Genomic DNA, 14,585 nt, shown 5'->3' on the forward strand with positions numbered 1-14,585 from the left:
ACTATATATTTCTTTTAAAATTAGAGAGAAATGCTTATTTTTTTTTAAAGGACTCCCATTTCTTCTTGTTGGGCCACGGTACTCTGCCTCAGTGCTAGTGTGCTCATTTTTTTTTTTTTTTCCACAGAGATCCAATTTAGGGACATAACTTTCAGGTTAGTAGATAAGATAAGAGAAGGATGAGTAGAGGAAAACATATCAAAAATACCAGAATGATGTCTAAAGGAGAATATATCAGAAAGGAAAAATTGGCGGGTGCCCACGTCATGGAGGAGAAAAGTAATTTCCATATTTCCATGTAGAGAAATGGGTCAGCTAGTGATGACATTCATGATAAAAGTTAGCACAAGGCTAGGGATAAGGAAAATGAGTTTTTCCCCCATCTAGGTTGATTTGCTTAGGTTTTGTGTTCACAGCCTACCAAAGTCAAGATGTCCCATATATTACATAGGGACAAAAATTTGAATGATAAGGTTAAGTGACACAGATATGTCTGAAAACAAAGCCTACTTCTTTAGAAAATAAAATATATGATTTGAAGAAGGAATAATACACCGAAGTCACCTTTCTTTTAATTTGAATATATTTTTGTCTTTATAAATCAATCTACTGTAACAAAAATGTCCCTGGAGTGCTATCATATTTTCTGCCTGCCCAGCATCTTTTGAACACCCTTGAAATGTATGAGGAATTTCTTTCCTTATTGGCCCTACTTCCCTAGGTCAGAAGCCAGAAAACTTGTTCCCCCAGACTCCTAAGAAGCTTACAGGAGGAAATCCCAGCTTGCATTACCCAAGCCCTTTCTCAGAATTTTCAGTCCATTTCACTGTGACTTGTCAACCTGAATGTAGAAATGGAGTGGGATCCATGTAAAAAGTGAAAAAGAATGCAACGTTTGGTCAGATGCTAAACTGGATCCTGGGAGCCACACGTACGAATGACTTTCTTTTTAAGCCAATTGCTATCAACCACAAAAAAACAAAACAAGTCTTCAAATCTCTCATGGACGTCTGAAAACATTATTAATGATGTTACATGTATCATAAAAAGCAGAGGAACAAGAAATAATCTGAATTTTTAAAAATACAGTTCAACTACATTCTGATTTCTGTAATCAGCTCTATACTGCAAATTACCACTTCATCACAGTAAATTTGCAAATGTATGGGGAAGCTTAAAAAGACACCAACCACCTTATACAATCACCTCCGCACATTTAGAAAACAAGATTCATTGACCAAGTCTGCTTAAATTTTAAAACATGAACGCATTCAGTGATAATTTTATTTTGCAGAGCAGAAAGAAGCACAGGGGAGCTTCTAAATGTTGGCTCTCATTATACTTCCAATTATTTCAATTATTTCAGATCATGCATAAAGCAATTTCCCCTCTGACAAAATACTGGATAAAGATATCCAAAGGAATCCAAATAGCAGCAGTCTTTGTACATATGGTAAATTATCTTCTTGGGGGGAAAAAGCTGTAAGTTAGGTGATGCAATATGAATTTGATTTTCTTGTGGAAACACTATTATAACAAAGGCTTGAGTCACTAAATCTATTCCAACTTTAAATATATGACTACAAACACTGTATTTAATCAACTCTTCTGTAATATTTCAAACATGATTCTAAAAAACCAATATGGCAACCAAAATAATAAGACCATGCCAAGTATGATTGCTGATTGAGTTCATGAGAAAAATCAGAGGTTAAAGCCATAAATCTTTCTTTGGGTAAAGGTAAGATATCCATTTAGCCCACAAGCCAATGAACGCTTTCTTAACAACTTTCTTACTTCTTAGGCATGGCTTTTCAATAGCCATGTTTGTCCTGCATACCCTGGGCCCTAATTCTATCCAATGTAATAAACACTGACCTACTAGAATTGCCTGTTGCATCATGAAACTAAGATTTTTTGGGGGAAAGGGTCACTTCAATGCTTTTAGAGAAAATGTCATTTTTGCTAAGCTTCTTTTATAATTCAAGGACTAGATAAGGGCTTTCTATAAATAAAAAACAGAAGATTTCTGATTTTCTTAAGATTCCAGTTCCTCAACGCCACCATCTATACTTTGAACCTTAATGTTAAGTCATGGATGTCTTTAAGATGAAGATAACCAACATTTACTTCTTCAGTATTTTCTATCCATCCTTCCAACCCTCAAAGTGTGCATTTATACCATCAACAAGCTTAAAAGCTTTGAAATAAATGATGCCCACACTCAAAAAACAATTAATTATTGTGTATATATCAAAACTTTCCACCTCAACCTGAAGTCTTACATGTTATTTTACATATTATAGTAATAAAGTAAACTATAATCAGTGTGATGACTTCTTTTTTATTTTATTTTCTTTGGAAGTACAGTTAATTCACAATGTTGTGTTAGTTTCTGGTGCACAGCAAAGTGATTCAGCCTTACATACATATATGTGTATATATATATATTTTTTCATATTCTTTTCCATTATAGCTTATTACATGATATTGAATATAGTTCCCTGTGCTATACAGTAGGACCTATTGTTTATCTATTTTATATATATAATAGTTTGTATCTGCTAATCCCAAACTCCTAATTTATCCCTCCCTCTCCCCTTTCCCCTTTGGTAACCATAAGTTTGTTTTCTATGTCTGTGACTCTGTTTCTGTTTTGTAAATAGATTCATTTGTACAATTTTTTTAGATTCCACATATAAGTGATATTATATGATATTTGTCTTTCTCTGACTTACTTCACTTAGTATGATAATCGCTAGGTCCATCCATGTTGCTGCAAATGGCATTATTTCATTCTTTGTAATGGCTCAGTGATATTCCATTGTATATATGTACCACATATTCATTATCCATTCATCTGTCGATGGACATTTAGGTTGCTTCCATATCTTGTCTATTGTAAATAGTGCTGCTATGAACATTGGGGTGCATGTATATTTTCGAATTATGGTTTTGTCCAGATATATGACCTGGAGTGGGGTTGCTAGATCATACGGTGGTTCTACTTTTAGTTTTTTAAGGAATCTCCATACTGTTCTCCATAGTGGCTGCACCAATTTACATTCCCACCAACAGTGTATGAGGGTTTGCTTTTCTCCACACCCTCTCCAGCATTTGTTATTTGTAGACTACTTAATGATGGCCATTCTGACCAGTATGAGGTGATACCTCATAGTAGTTTTGGTTTGCATTTCTCTAATAATTAGCGATGTTGAGCATCTTTTCATATGCTTATTGGCCATCTGTATGTCTTCTTTGGAGAAATGTCTATGTCGATCTTCTGCCCATTTTTTGATTGGGTTGTTTTTTTGTTACTGAGTTTTATGAGCTGTTTGTGTATTTTGCAAACTAAGCCTTTGTCAGTATGTGAGGACTTCTTAAATTGTATCCCTGCTACCTCCTGGCCCAAACCCTCAGATGCAGTCTGGCTTCCCTCTAACACCTCTCTTCCCTACATGGTACCAGGATGTTCCCTTTCTTAGGGCTCAAAGGATAAGCCTTAGTCTAGCCTCCCACTTTTCACAGAATACCTTTTTTTCATTTTTCAGTACACCACTCATTATTTTCAAACTTTTTTATCTTCAAATAATTTTAGACTCAGAGAAAAGTTGCAAAAAAAAGTACAGAGTGTTCCCATATGCCCCTAACCAGCTTCCCCTAATATTAACATCTTCCATAACCACAGGACAACTACCAAAACCAGGAAATTAATATGTGTACAATATTTACTAAGTAAACTACAGACCTTATTCAACTTCATCAGTTTTCATTTGTTGCATTTAGATCCCTAATCCATTCGCAGTTTATTCTTATGTGTGGTGTGAGATATGGATCAAATTTACCTTTTTCCATATAGCAACCCCGTTGTTCACAACAGCGTTATTCATAATAGCCCAAAAATAGAAGCAACCAAAATATCCATAAACTGACGAATGGGTGAATTAAAATGTGATATATCCACACAATGGAGTATTACTCAGCAATAAAAAGGAAGGAAGCACTGATACATGCTACAACATGAATGAAGCTTCAAAACATTATGTTAAGTGAAAGAGGCCTGTCACAAAGACCATGATGCCATCATTTAAAAAATTCTGCAATTTCAATATATATGTCCCTTTCAGGAGTTGTTAATAAGAGAATTTATGAATATCCAGGTATAAGGGCCTTCCTCTTTTTTGTTTTTGTTAGAAAACTGTGACTTTTAGCATTCAAGAGTGTCCTTTTTCATATTTAATGCTCTGGGGCTTACATTCTATGTTGTCTGATATCAGGATCACTACCACTTCTTTTTCTTTCCATTTATACAGTACACTTTTGTCCATCCTTCATTTTTAGAATATCTATTTTAGCTAGGTCTCTGATATAGAACATATATTTGGGTTTTATATTGTGAACCAAATTGTAAATCTTTTTCTTCTAATAGGTAAATTAAGCCTATTCACATTTATCGTTATACCTGATGTGTTTAGTCATAAATCTATCATAATATTTTATAACCATAAATTAAAAAAAATTTCCCTGTGTTTCTTTCCCCACAAGAAGTGTATACTGACATTTAGGAAAGTTTCTTATTTTTGTTCTAGTGTCTACCTTTGTAATTATTCTTTTTTAAAATTTTATTTATTTAATTTATTTATTTTTGGCTGCATTGGGTCTTTGTTGCTGCGCACAGGCTTTCTCTAGTTGCGGCGAGTGGGGGCTACTCTTTGTTACGGTGTGCAGGCTACTCATTGCGGTGGCTTCTTTTGTTGTGGAGCACGGGCTCCAGGCGCACGGGCTTCAGTAGTTGTGGCTTGCAGGCTCAGTAGTTGCAGCTTGCGGGCTCTAGGGCACAGGCTCAGTATTTGTGGCACACGGGCTTAGTTGCTCCGCAGAATGTGGGATCTTCCTGGACCAGGGCTCAAACCCGTGTCCCCTGCATTGGCAGGCGGATTCTTAACCACTGCATCACCAGGGAAGCCCTGTAATTATTCTTTTTAAACATCCTTTATTTAACTAGTCACCATCTGGATTATCAGGTTTTGCTTTTGGTAGGAGTATTCTTTATCACCCACTTACTGCCTATACAATGAGTTTTTTCTGTTTTCATTTTTCCCTCTCCCTCTCCTCCCGCCTTTTAGTTACATTATTTCTACTTTGCACAGTATGTAACATTTGTGCATTAGTCTTCTACCATCATTCCTGTCATTGTTCTAGTCTAATACGTGCATCTTTATATTTTTAAAGGTCATGATCAGGGCCAGTCCTATGCTGAATTTTTCTCAGCCATTACCAGGGAATCCTCTAGAATAGGGGTCAACATACTTTTTCTATAAAAGACCAAATAGTAGAGACTTGAGGCTTTGTGGGCCATATGATCCCCAGTGTACTGTAACCCTGCCAATATAGCACAAAAGCAGCCACAGATAATATGTAAACAAATGTCCGTGGCTGTGTTCCAACAGAACTTTATTTACAAAAACAAGTGGCAGTCCATGGTTTGCTAACCTTTCTCTAGTACATTCTTCAAGAGGGGTTAAGTGCAGGATTAACTTTGTATGGTCAAAACTGTTTCAGCATTACCTTAACATCTGAAGGACAGCTTGGTTGGATATAAAATGCTTTATTCACACTTTACTGAGGTGTTTCTTTGTTTTTTTAAATGCTGCTCCACTGTTCCTTTGATTTGTAGTGGTTTCGTTGTTGTTTTCTTTTCTTTTCTTTTGGCTGCAACATGTAGGATCCTAGTTCCCTGACCAGAGATCAAACCCACGCCCCCCGCATTGGGAGTACCAAGTCTTAACCACTGGACCGCCGTGGAAGTCCCTGTAGTTTTTGGTGGTGGTGGTGGGTTTTTTTTTTTGATGTGTAGATTTTTAAGTCTGATGCTAGTCTAATTCTTTTGCCTTTATAAGTTATTTGACCTTTGGGTCAAGGTTTTAGAAAATCTTTCTAAAATCTGTTTTAGTATGATGTGTACCAAAGTTGATCGCTCTAGGTTAACTTGCCCAGGTGCCCAGTGAACCCTCTCAATGTGTAGATTCAGGTCTTTTTCTACTTGTGGGAAGTTTCCACAGGTGTGTGGATTCAGGTTTTTCTATTTCTGGAAAAAAAATTTTAATTATAGTTTTATATATTAGCTCTTTACCATAAATTTTTAAAATTTTTATTTATTTATTTATTTTTGGCTGTGTTGGGTCTTTGTTTGTGTGTGAGGGCTTTCTCTAGTTGTGGCAAGCAGGGGCCACTCTTCATTGCAGTACACGGGCCTCTCACTATCGTGGCCTCTCTTGTTGCGGAGCACAGGCTCCAGATGCGCAGGCTCAGTAGTTGTGGCTCACGGGCCTAGTTGCTCTGCGGCATGTGGGATCTTCCCAGACCAGGGCTCGAACCCGTGTCCCCTGCATTGGCAGGCAGATTCTCAACCACTGCACCACCAGAGAAGCCCCCATAAAATTTTTTAATGACTCTGTCTGCCTCTTTCATTCCCAACACTTTCTCTTGGACCTGAAGGATGGCAGAATATACCACCCCAAAATATACCACTTTGGCATAAAGATTATTGTGAGGTAAAGGCACTTGAAAAACAGCAAATGCAAGAAAAAACACTCTGACTTTCCTTCTTTTTCTTAAAAGCAGGAGATGAAATTCCCACGTGAAAGATGTCTTCACTGAACCAGAAGAAAAGTAACATTTTTATCATCAAGGAATGTTCTTATCATCGAGACTGAAAGAATTCTATACCGTCAGACCTTGTTAAAATAATTATCTTCCTTTAGCTTTTCTACATAGTTCAGTTACTTTTCCACAATTGTTTCTCTCTGCTCAACCTACCATCAAAACATGTAGGTTTGCCATTTCTTTGGGTCTTCATTCCTTATGACGGCTCTTGTGCCATGTAAAATTCATATAAATTTGTATGCTTTTCTCCTGATAATCTGTTTTATGCTACTTTAAACCTCAGGGACAGCCAAAAAACCCTAAGAGGGTAGAGGTAAAAATCTGCCTCCCTTCAGATACTTTTTAACTTCCTTCTTTATGTCATTTTTCATTTTCTTGGTTATTTTCCTATCTTTCTTCAAACCCCTTATTAAATTTTCATTAGAGTATTTTCATTTGGGCACTTTTTAATTAATTCTTCATTTCTGAAATAATTTTGTCTTTTTCTTCCATTTCTTTTCTGAGTTCAATTAAATCCTTTATTTATCCTGGGTTTTGTCCATTTTGCCTTTCTGACTTAGAGTGACTTTTCATATCCTCAAATGCTTGTTTGAGAATTCTTAACTCTATTTAGAGTGTGAACTTACAATTTTCTTTTGCATTATGGGGAGAATTTTCCTGAATTGATGTTTGTGATTTTTCATTTTCTGATTTTTTCTTTTTTTTTAAATAAATAAATAAATAAATTTATTTATTTTTGGCTGTGTTGGGTCTTTGTTGCTGTGTGCGGGCTTTCTCTAGTTGCGGCAAGCAGGGACTACTCTTCGTTGCTGTGCGCAGGCTTCTCATTGCGGTGGCTTCTCTTGTTGCAGAGCACAGGCTTTAGGTGCGTGGGCTTCAGTAGCTGTGGCACAGAGCACAGGCTCAGTAGTTGTGGCTCATGGGCTCTAGAGTGCAGGCTCAGTAGTTGTGGTGCACGTGCTTAGTTGCTCCACAGCATGTGGGATCTTCCCAGACCAGGGCTCGAACCTGTGTCCCATGCACTGGCAGGTGGATTCTTAACCACTGCACCACCAGGGAAGTCCCCATTTTCTGATTTTCTGTAAAGCTTCTCTACTGAATTTACTTTCCTTTTGTTCATTTTTATGATACTGAAAGCTTTATAAATTCCCATTTTAACAGGTGCCCTTTTCTGTCAGCCTAGTAAAGTCCCAAAGCTTTAGTGGGGTTTTCTGTCAGAGTGTTTCGGTGGTAGGAAAGAGGTATCAATCCTCTGTGTGATTCTCTTTTATCTTAGAGAACCCTAAATTTCCCTTTTCTCCTTCATCCTCTAATTTCTAAAAAGTACTTATTTTATTTTGCCTTTTTTTCTCTTCCAGAAGTTATACTTCTGGAAGACTGCTCTATTAAGTGATGCCTACCTTTTAAAATCATGCTTGCCCCTTTAAATCCTGTATGTCTTTAAATGGTGTACCTGGTCCTGTATTGCATCTGGCCCTTTAAATCACATGCACTTTAAAAATCCCCTACCTAATCTCCGTGCTCTGATCTGCTTGGACACTTTTCTAGCATTTTAAACTTTAGGCTGGATTTATCTTTCTAGTGGCCATTCCAAATAGCTCTTAGGTACCTTTGCTAGTCTCTCCTGCCTTCTCTGCAGTTTTTTTTAAGTCTGCTTTTGCTCACCAAAAGCCTTGTGGCAGAGTGGAGATGGGGCAGAAGTATACGGAATTGAGTGCTGGAACCTGTTGATTTTTTTTTCTATTTACTCACAGTCACTTTGCAGTTCTGGCACTCTCTGTCTCCAGAATAATGCTAAAGGTGTGGTTCTGTGTAGAATTTTCACAGTTGGGAAGCTGTTTAATGTTTTCACTTTGGGAGACTGATTACTACGTGGCTGCCGTTGTTTTCTGCGATGTAGAAACGTGCAGGGAGCATTTTTAACCTCGGGTGATCAGAGAATGGAGAAAGAGAGGGAGACAAGATAGGCAATTTAAAAAATGGCCAGTTAGAGGCTTCCCTGGTGGCGCAGTGGTTGAGAGTCCGCCTGCCGATGCAGGGGACACAGGTTTGTGCCCCGGTCCGGGAAGATCCCACGTGCCGTGGAGCGGCTGGGCCCGTGAGCCATGGCCGCTGAGCCTGCGCGTCCGGAGCCTGTGCTCCGCAACGAGAGAGGCCACAGCGGTGAGAGACCCGCGTACCGCAAAAAAAAAAAAACAAAAAAAAAACACAAAGAAATGGCCAGTTAAAGGAGAAAAGCAGGGCTCTAGCTGACTGTTGCCAAGACTGGGGCAGCAGGAGAAGAGGAAACCTTTAATTTTTGTATCCAGAGTCAAACTTAGGCTGGGGCCTCTCTGGCTGGTTCTTGACACCTGATAATGCACAGTTTTGAGGGTTTTTTTGTCGGGGAGGGAAGGACCTAAACAAAATGGTTTATAAAACTGATAAAAAGCATCATCTTCACAGTGAGACTCTCCAAGCCTTCTGCATGATGAGATAAAAGTAATCAACTGAAAGAAGAAATTTAATAAACTCTTAAAATACCCAGAGCAGGTTTAGTTTAAATGGATTTTTTTTTTTTTTTTTTTTTTTTGCGGTACGCGGGCCTCTCACCGTTGTGGCCTCTCCCGTTGCAGAGCACAGGCTCCGGACGCACAGGCTCAGCGGCCATGGCTCACGGGCCCAGCCGCTCCACGGCATGTGGGATCTTCCCGGACCGGGGCACAAACCCGTGTCCCCTGCATCGGCAGGCGGACTCTCAACCACTGCGCCAGTGGGGAAGCCCTAAGTGGATTTTTTTAAAGCATCTAAATATCAGATAGCAAGCTGTGTTTTGGACACCATGACTGGGTTAAAAAAGAAACAATAAAGTTGAGGAAAAAATGAAAAATCCAGTGAATGGTTGTGCTAGTTCTACTGTCATTAAGCACAATTTCCTTTCCATTTCGCACAAGTCTAAAAGTAAAAACAACACCACAATCCATTTGCCTAAAGAAACCACTCTGTAATTTGTGACCTGAACTGCTGACAACTTTTAGTAGAAAACTAAAAATGTGGGGATATTTCATTCCCTCACCATGCCACTCACCCACCCCAAGAAAAATTTGACTCCAAAGATGTAGAGTAGTGGTAAAATGTGATACTGAGTACTTAATTATAAAAATGGCCACACCTTGCCTATATGACTTACAAAGTGCTTTCACATAGGAAGAGTAGTTGTTATTCTCCTTCTGTTGATGTAAAAACCAAGGTTAAATCACAGAGAGCCAGAGACGACACTAAAAGTCCTTGCCTTGAATTCTTCAAATATATGGCAATGGCGGTCAAAATATAAAGTGAGAAACTTCCAAACCATAGCTACACTCAACGAGCTAAGCATCTCCTTGGACCAGAAGAACAAAGCAGGGAGTCAGAGCTGAAGCCAGGGATCTGATGGGGCTGAAGTCAAAGTCAGGCTCCAGGGCGGAGTAATAGCCACGAAAGGAGACCCAAGAAAGTCGCTACTGACACCTGCTGGAGGTTACGACTCACACGGAGTCCACAGCTACAGCAATGGCGAGAGGCCAGCCTGCCTGTTGGTTTAGGGGGTAAGTCTGCAGGAAGCCCAAGAGCAGCACAGAATCCCCCCCCACCCCCCGCCATTCTGGACTCGGTTCTGGACGAGGCAGATTGAAGTAGCTACAAAACTACCAGGGAGGTGGGGCAAGCCCGGGGAACACTAAGGGGAGAAACTTACACAAGGTGAGAACTTAAACAACGTGAGCTTGCAAACCAACATTCTAAAACACACGAAGAAACGGAACCCTGAATTAGGCCACAAAATGCACAACTAGAATGGTAGGCGACTCCAGACAAAATTAAAAGAACAGAACAAACGAAAAGGACTTAAAAGCGGGTATATTTAATAGCCTCAGAAAGATTTTTAAAACTTGGTATCATCTAAAGAGAACAGATTGATAATTGCCAGAGGCAGGGAATGGGAGGGGCATGGGGGGGGCAAAATGGGTGAAGGGGTCACAAGGCACAAATTTCCAGTTATAAAATGTCCTGAGGGGCTTCCCTGGTGGCGCAGTGGTTGAGAGTCCGCCTGCCGATGCAGGGGACACGGGTTCGTGCCCCGGTCCGGGAAGATCCCACATGCCGCGGAGTGGCTGGGCCTGTGAGCCGTGGCCACTGAGCCTGCGTGTCCGGAGCCTGTGCTCCGCAGCAGGAGAGGCCACAACAGTGAGAGGCCCGCGTACCGCAAAAGAAGCCTGAGGGAGGGGAGAGAAGAAGAGAGAGGCAGAGAAATCAAAGGCTGTGCAGAGAACATTAAAGGTTTCTCCTCTTGCTCTTCTCTGGCACACAGCCTACCTGACAGTGTTTTCCCCTCACCTGCCTCCGTAGGAAAGAGTGAGCCGGGTCTCGCAGGCAGGAAGAGCCGAGGGCCGGACAGCACCCTAAGCCCATCATTCCTGACCTTTCTTTGTGGCTGGTAGGAAGATGCTGTGACAGAGACACAATTCTCTTGGAGAGCAAAACAAAAACAAAAACAAAAACAAAAACCCTACATTATGTGGCTTTATCTATGCTTTCCTTCAGTTAAACACTTTCAAGATGTTCAAAAGAAATAAGGACTTAGTCCCCTTAAGGAATAGCGTTATATTATTCAGTCTGAGTGAATAGATTAGGAACAAACAGGGAACAGACAAAATGACTCTGTGTGCATCTACTTTCAAAGGAACTTTAGATTTTAACCCAATGCCCTCATTGCACAGACAAAGAAACTGGGACCCACAGAGGTTACCTGGCTAGCTGGGGGTCACAAAATCCAGGTGGTGGCAGATCTGAGACTAGAGCTTGAGTGTCCTACATCAGGGTGAGTGACTGTCCTAGGACACCAGCCTTGCTGTGAGAAGGAGAGGTTACAAGGGCTGCACGGCCCTGGGGGAGAGAGGATGCTAAGTTCATGCTGAATGGCACAAAGATGAGTTACAGAGATAAATGACCTCCGGATTCTACCAAGCATCTGAGTGTGAAAGGGAGAAATCATGGTAGAAGAAAAAAAAAAAAGACAGCAAAAGAAAAAATACAAACCGCGGGCTTCCCTTGTGCGCAGTGGTTGAGAGTCTGCCTGCTGATGCAGGGGGCGCGGGTACGCGCCCCGGTCCGGGAGGATCCCACATGCCATGGAGCGGCTGGGCCCGTGAGCCGTGGCCGCTGAGCCTGAGCGTCCGGAGCCTGTGCTCCGCAACGGGAGAGGCCACAGCAGTGAGAGGCCCGCGTACCGCAAACAAACAAACAAACAAACAAACTGCATGACAACAATTCAGTTGACTTCATCTGTTAGGGACTGTGTAATGTGCAGATTAATAAGAAAAAGTGAAGCAAAGAGGAAAATAAGCTACTTGAGCTAATGACTAAGTATTCATCATAACTGAAAGATTTTCTTCCTTTACATTTCTCACTTCAGTGGGAATATATTCCATTTTCACTGAAGTGTTTCTTACCTTGGTTCTCAAAAACCTTTTTCAGAAACGCTTTGGGTGTTTTGTTTTTTTGGGGTATTTTTTGTTTTCCAAAAATTAATTTATTTTTTTAGGGGTGTTTGCTATAACACAGATCCGTGGGCTCTCCTCCGGAGTTACTGAAGCAGAATCTCTGGGGCTCTCACTCAGAAATCTGAATTTTGAACAAGTTTCCTATGGACGCTGACATACAAGAGCCAGAACCATCCATACTCCCAGCATTGCAGAATCAGCCAAACCCATCTGTCCTCCAGGCCTCCCCTCGCCCACTTCAGAGTTACTGAGTCTGAGGCACAGAGACAGTGAGTGCCCTCCAATCACAGAGGCTCCCCAGGCCCTGCCCCAGGCCTGCTCTTGCCACCAGGCTGTGAAGGACTGAACCTGTTTGATTTGAAGATTCTATACTTTTAGGCTTAAAGTGCAAATGAGTATTGCTTTGCTAATGAAAAACATATCAGATTTTTCTGTCATGAGCATGTATTTTCCCTTCACAGTCAGGGGGAAAAGGTTACCTTATTAAAAACAAGCAAACAAAACAAGAGACAGAATGATTGACTTTCTGGGCTATGCCTCGTTCCTACTTCTCTCAATAAGGCCGAAGCCAGGGCGCCCCAGCCCTACCAGGCTCCCCACCAAGTGGTAGCCCCTCAGAGTAAAGGCCATGGAAGGCCTGGGAACTGTCCCGCTTTGCCTACAAGCCCAACTCCTTGGAAAGGATAGAAATTTCTGAGGAGCAGCGCATGTGGCGGGGAATCTGGGACAGGGGAGCAGCCTCCTGAAAGAAGCAGTGTACAGCGAGAAGACTTCTGGGCTCGCTGACCCTCTGGGAAACCTCCAGGCTCCTCCCAGGCCCCTCCGTGTATTCTCTAGAATGTGGCCAAACAGCAGAGTCCAATACGAGAAGAGACAGAGGATAGAGAATTCAGACTAGAGACCTGTATGAATCTAAGGATACCTGCTTATTTCCCCAAACCACAGAACGCCCCACGGGGCAGAAAGGAAGGTTAGGGCAACATCCTTTTCACACCCAAATTGTTGAGGCAGTTCTCAGAAATCTGTTTTAAGGAGAGAGACTGAAAATAGCCAGAGCAGTAATCACCACCTTCGAGACTGGAGTCCCTAAATATAACGAGCGGCACTCAACCCCGGATTATCTCTGCCCACTGAGGACGAAGGCGTTATAGAAGGAAAGAAAGAAGGCCTACGTGCCTTGGGACCTGAGGGCACCAGCGCTGCATGCTCTCGAATCTCTGGACGGTGCGTGCAGATCAGGACAATTTCTATCTAGCCAGCGCCTGCCCATCTTGATGCGGGTCTGCCCGCCTCCTAATTCCATCTGCAGCAACCCTTGGACATCTGGAGTGGCTCGCAGCCTCCCTCCCCTCTATTCCCACCTGATAACAGGACCCCGGTTTATAAAGCCCTCCTCTGACAGTCTCCAGGAAGGCTGACTGTCTTCATGCCAGTGACGAAACAGAGGAAAAGGCAGAATACAGCCAGTAATTGAGTCCCAGCATCTCCAACGGGGCCAACTTTATACCAAAATATATTTCTGTGTGTGTGCGTATATGTGCATATATAGAACGAGAGGCACTAACAAGAATTACTCTAAAATGTCAATCCTGGTGACTCCCAGTGATTTTCACTCCCTTTACATTTTTCTGTATTTCCCAATCTTTTATCATCAAGGTGATTATCTTTTTATAATCATTTAATAAAACGTCACCTTAAAAGATATTAAAAGCTATAATTTACCTAGACATGAGCATGGCATATGATAGACAACCGTTTATGTAGTGTAACATCTGAAAGCAGACAGGAAAAAACTGGTGTACAGACAGAATCCTCACTTTCCCTTTCTGAAGCCCCTTTGTTACTCCTCGTCTGCAAAGTTCCTGGGCCCCTGCCTACCCATTTCTTGGAGCACTATATAGACTGCATATACCTATAAAAAAATTCTTAAGTTGGAACCACAACTTCAAACTTCCATACAATCAAAGCCTTTCATCACCTAAGATGCCAACTAATGGCCAAATGACTGAACCAAATTTTTATGTGTTGTTTTCTTCTCCTCTTCGGATACAGATATTAAAACAGGTAGTGAAAAAGTAGCTGGATGGGAGAATTATCTGTAAAATTATTAATTTCTGAACAATTGAGAAGTTGAATACAGCTGACCCTTGAACAACGTGGAGGTTAATCTGTGTGTAACTCATAGCTGGCCCTCTGCATCCACGGTTCCTTTCCAATGGCACATTCGACCAACCACAGACCACGCAGTACAGTGATATTCACCATTGAAAAATACCATGTATAAGTGGAATCGTGCAGTTCGAACCCATGTTGTTCGAGGGTCACCGTATATGGTTTTCACGTCATGGAAATGTTGGCACTGGATATCAGTGCGTTTCTTAAAGTTAAAATCAAACTGCA

The 14,585-nt window shown here is 41.2% G+C and overlaps 1 protein-coding gene and 1 pseudogene across 2 annotated transcripts in view; both read right to left on the reverse strand.

The window, feature by feature from the left end:
- UBE3D (ubiquitin protein ligase E3D) overlaps positions 1-14,585 on the reverse strand; it is a 159,646-nt gene that overhangs the window by 35,978 nt on the left and 109,083 nt on the right. The window lies entirely within an intron of this gene.
- The window catches only part of LOC111183191 (cytosol aminopeptidase pseudogene), a 32,802-nt pseudogene that overhangs the window by 13,483 nt on the left and 4,734 nt on the right, over positions 1-14,585 (reverse strand).

This window comes from Delphinapterus leucas, chromosome 12 (genome assembly GCF_059928025.1).
Source record: "Delphinapterus leucas isolate spDelLeu-1000000601 "Yukka" chromosome 12, BTC_Dleu_Yukka2, whole genome shotgun sequence".
Lineage (NCBI taxonomy): Eukaryota > Metazoa > Chordata > Mammalia > Artiodactyla > Monodontidae > Delphinapterus > Delphinapterus leucas.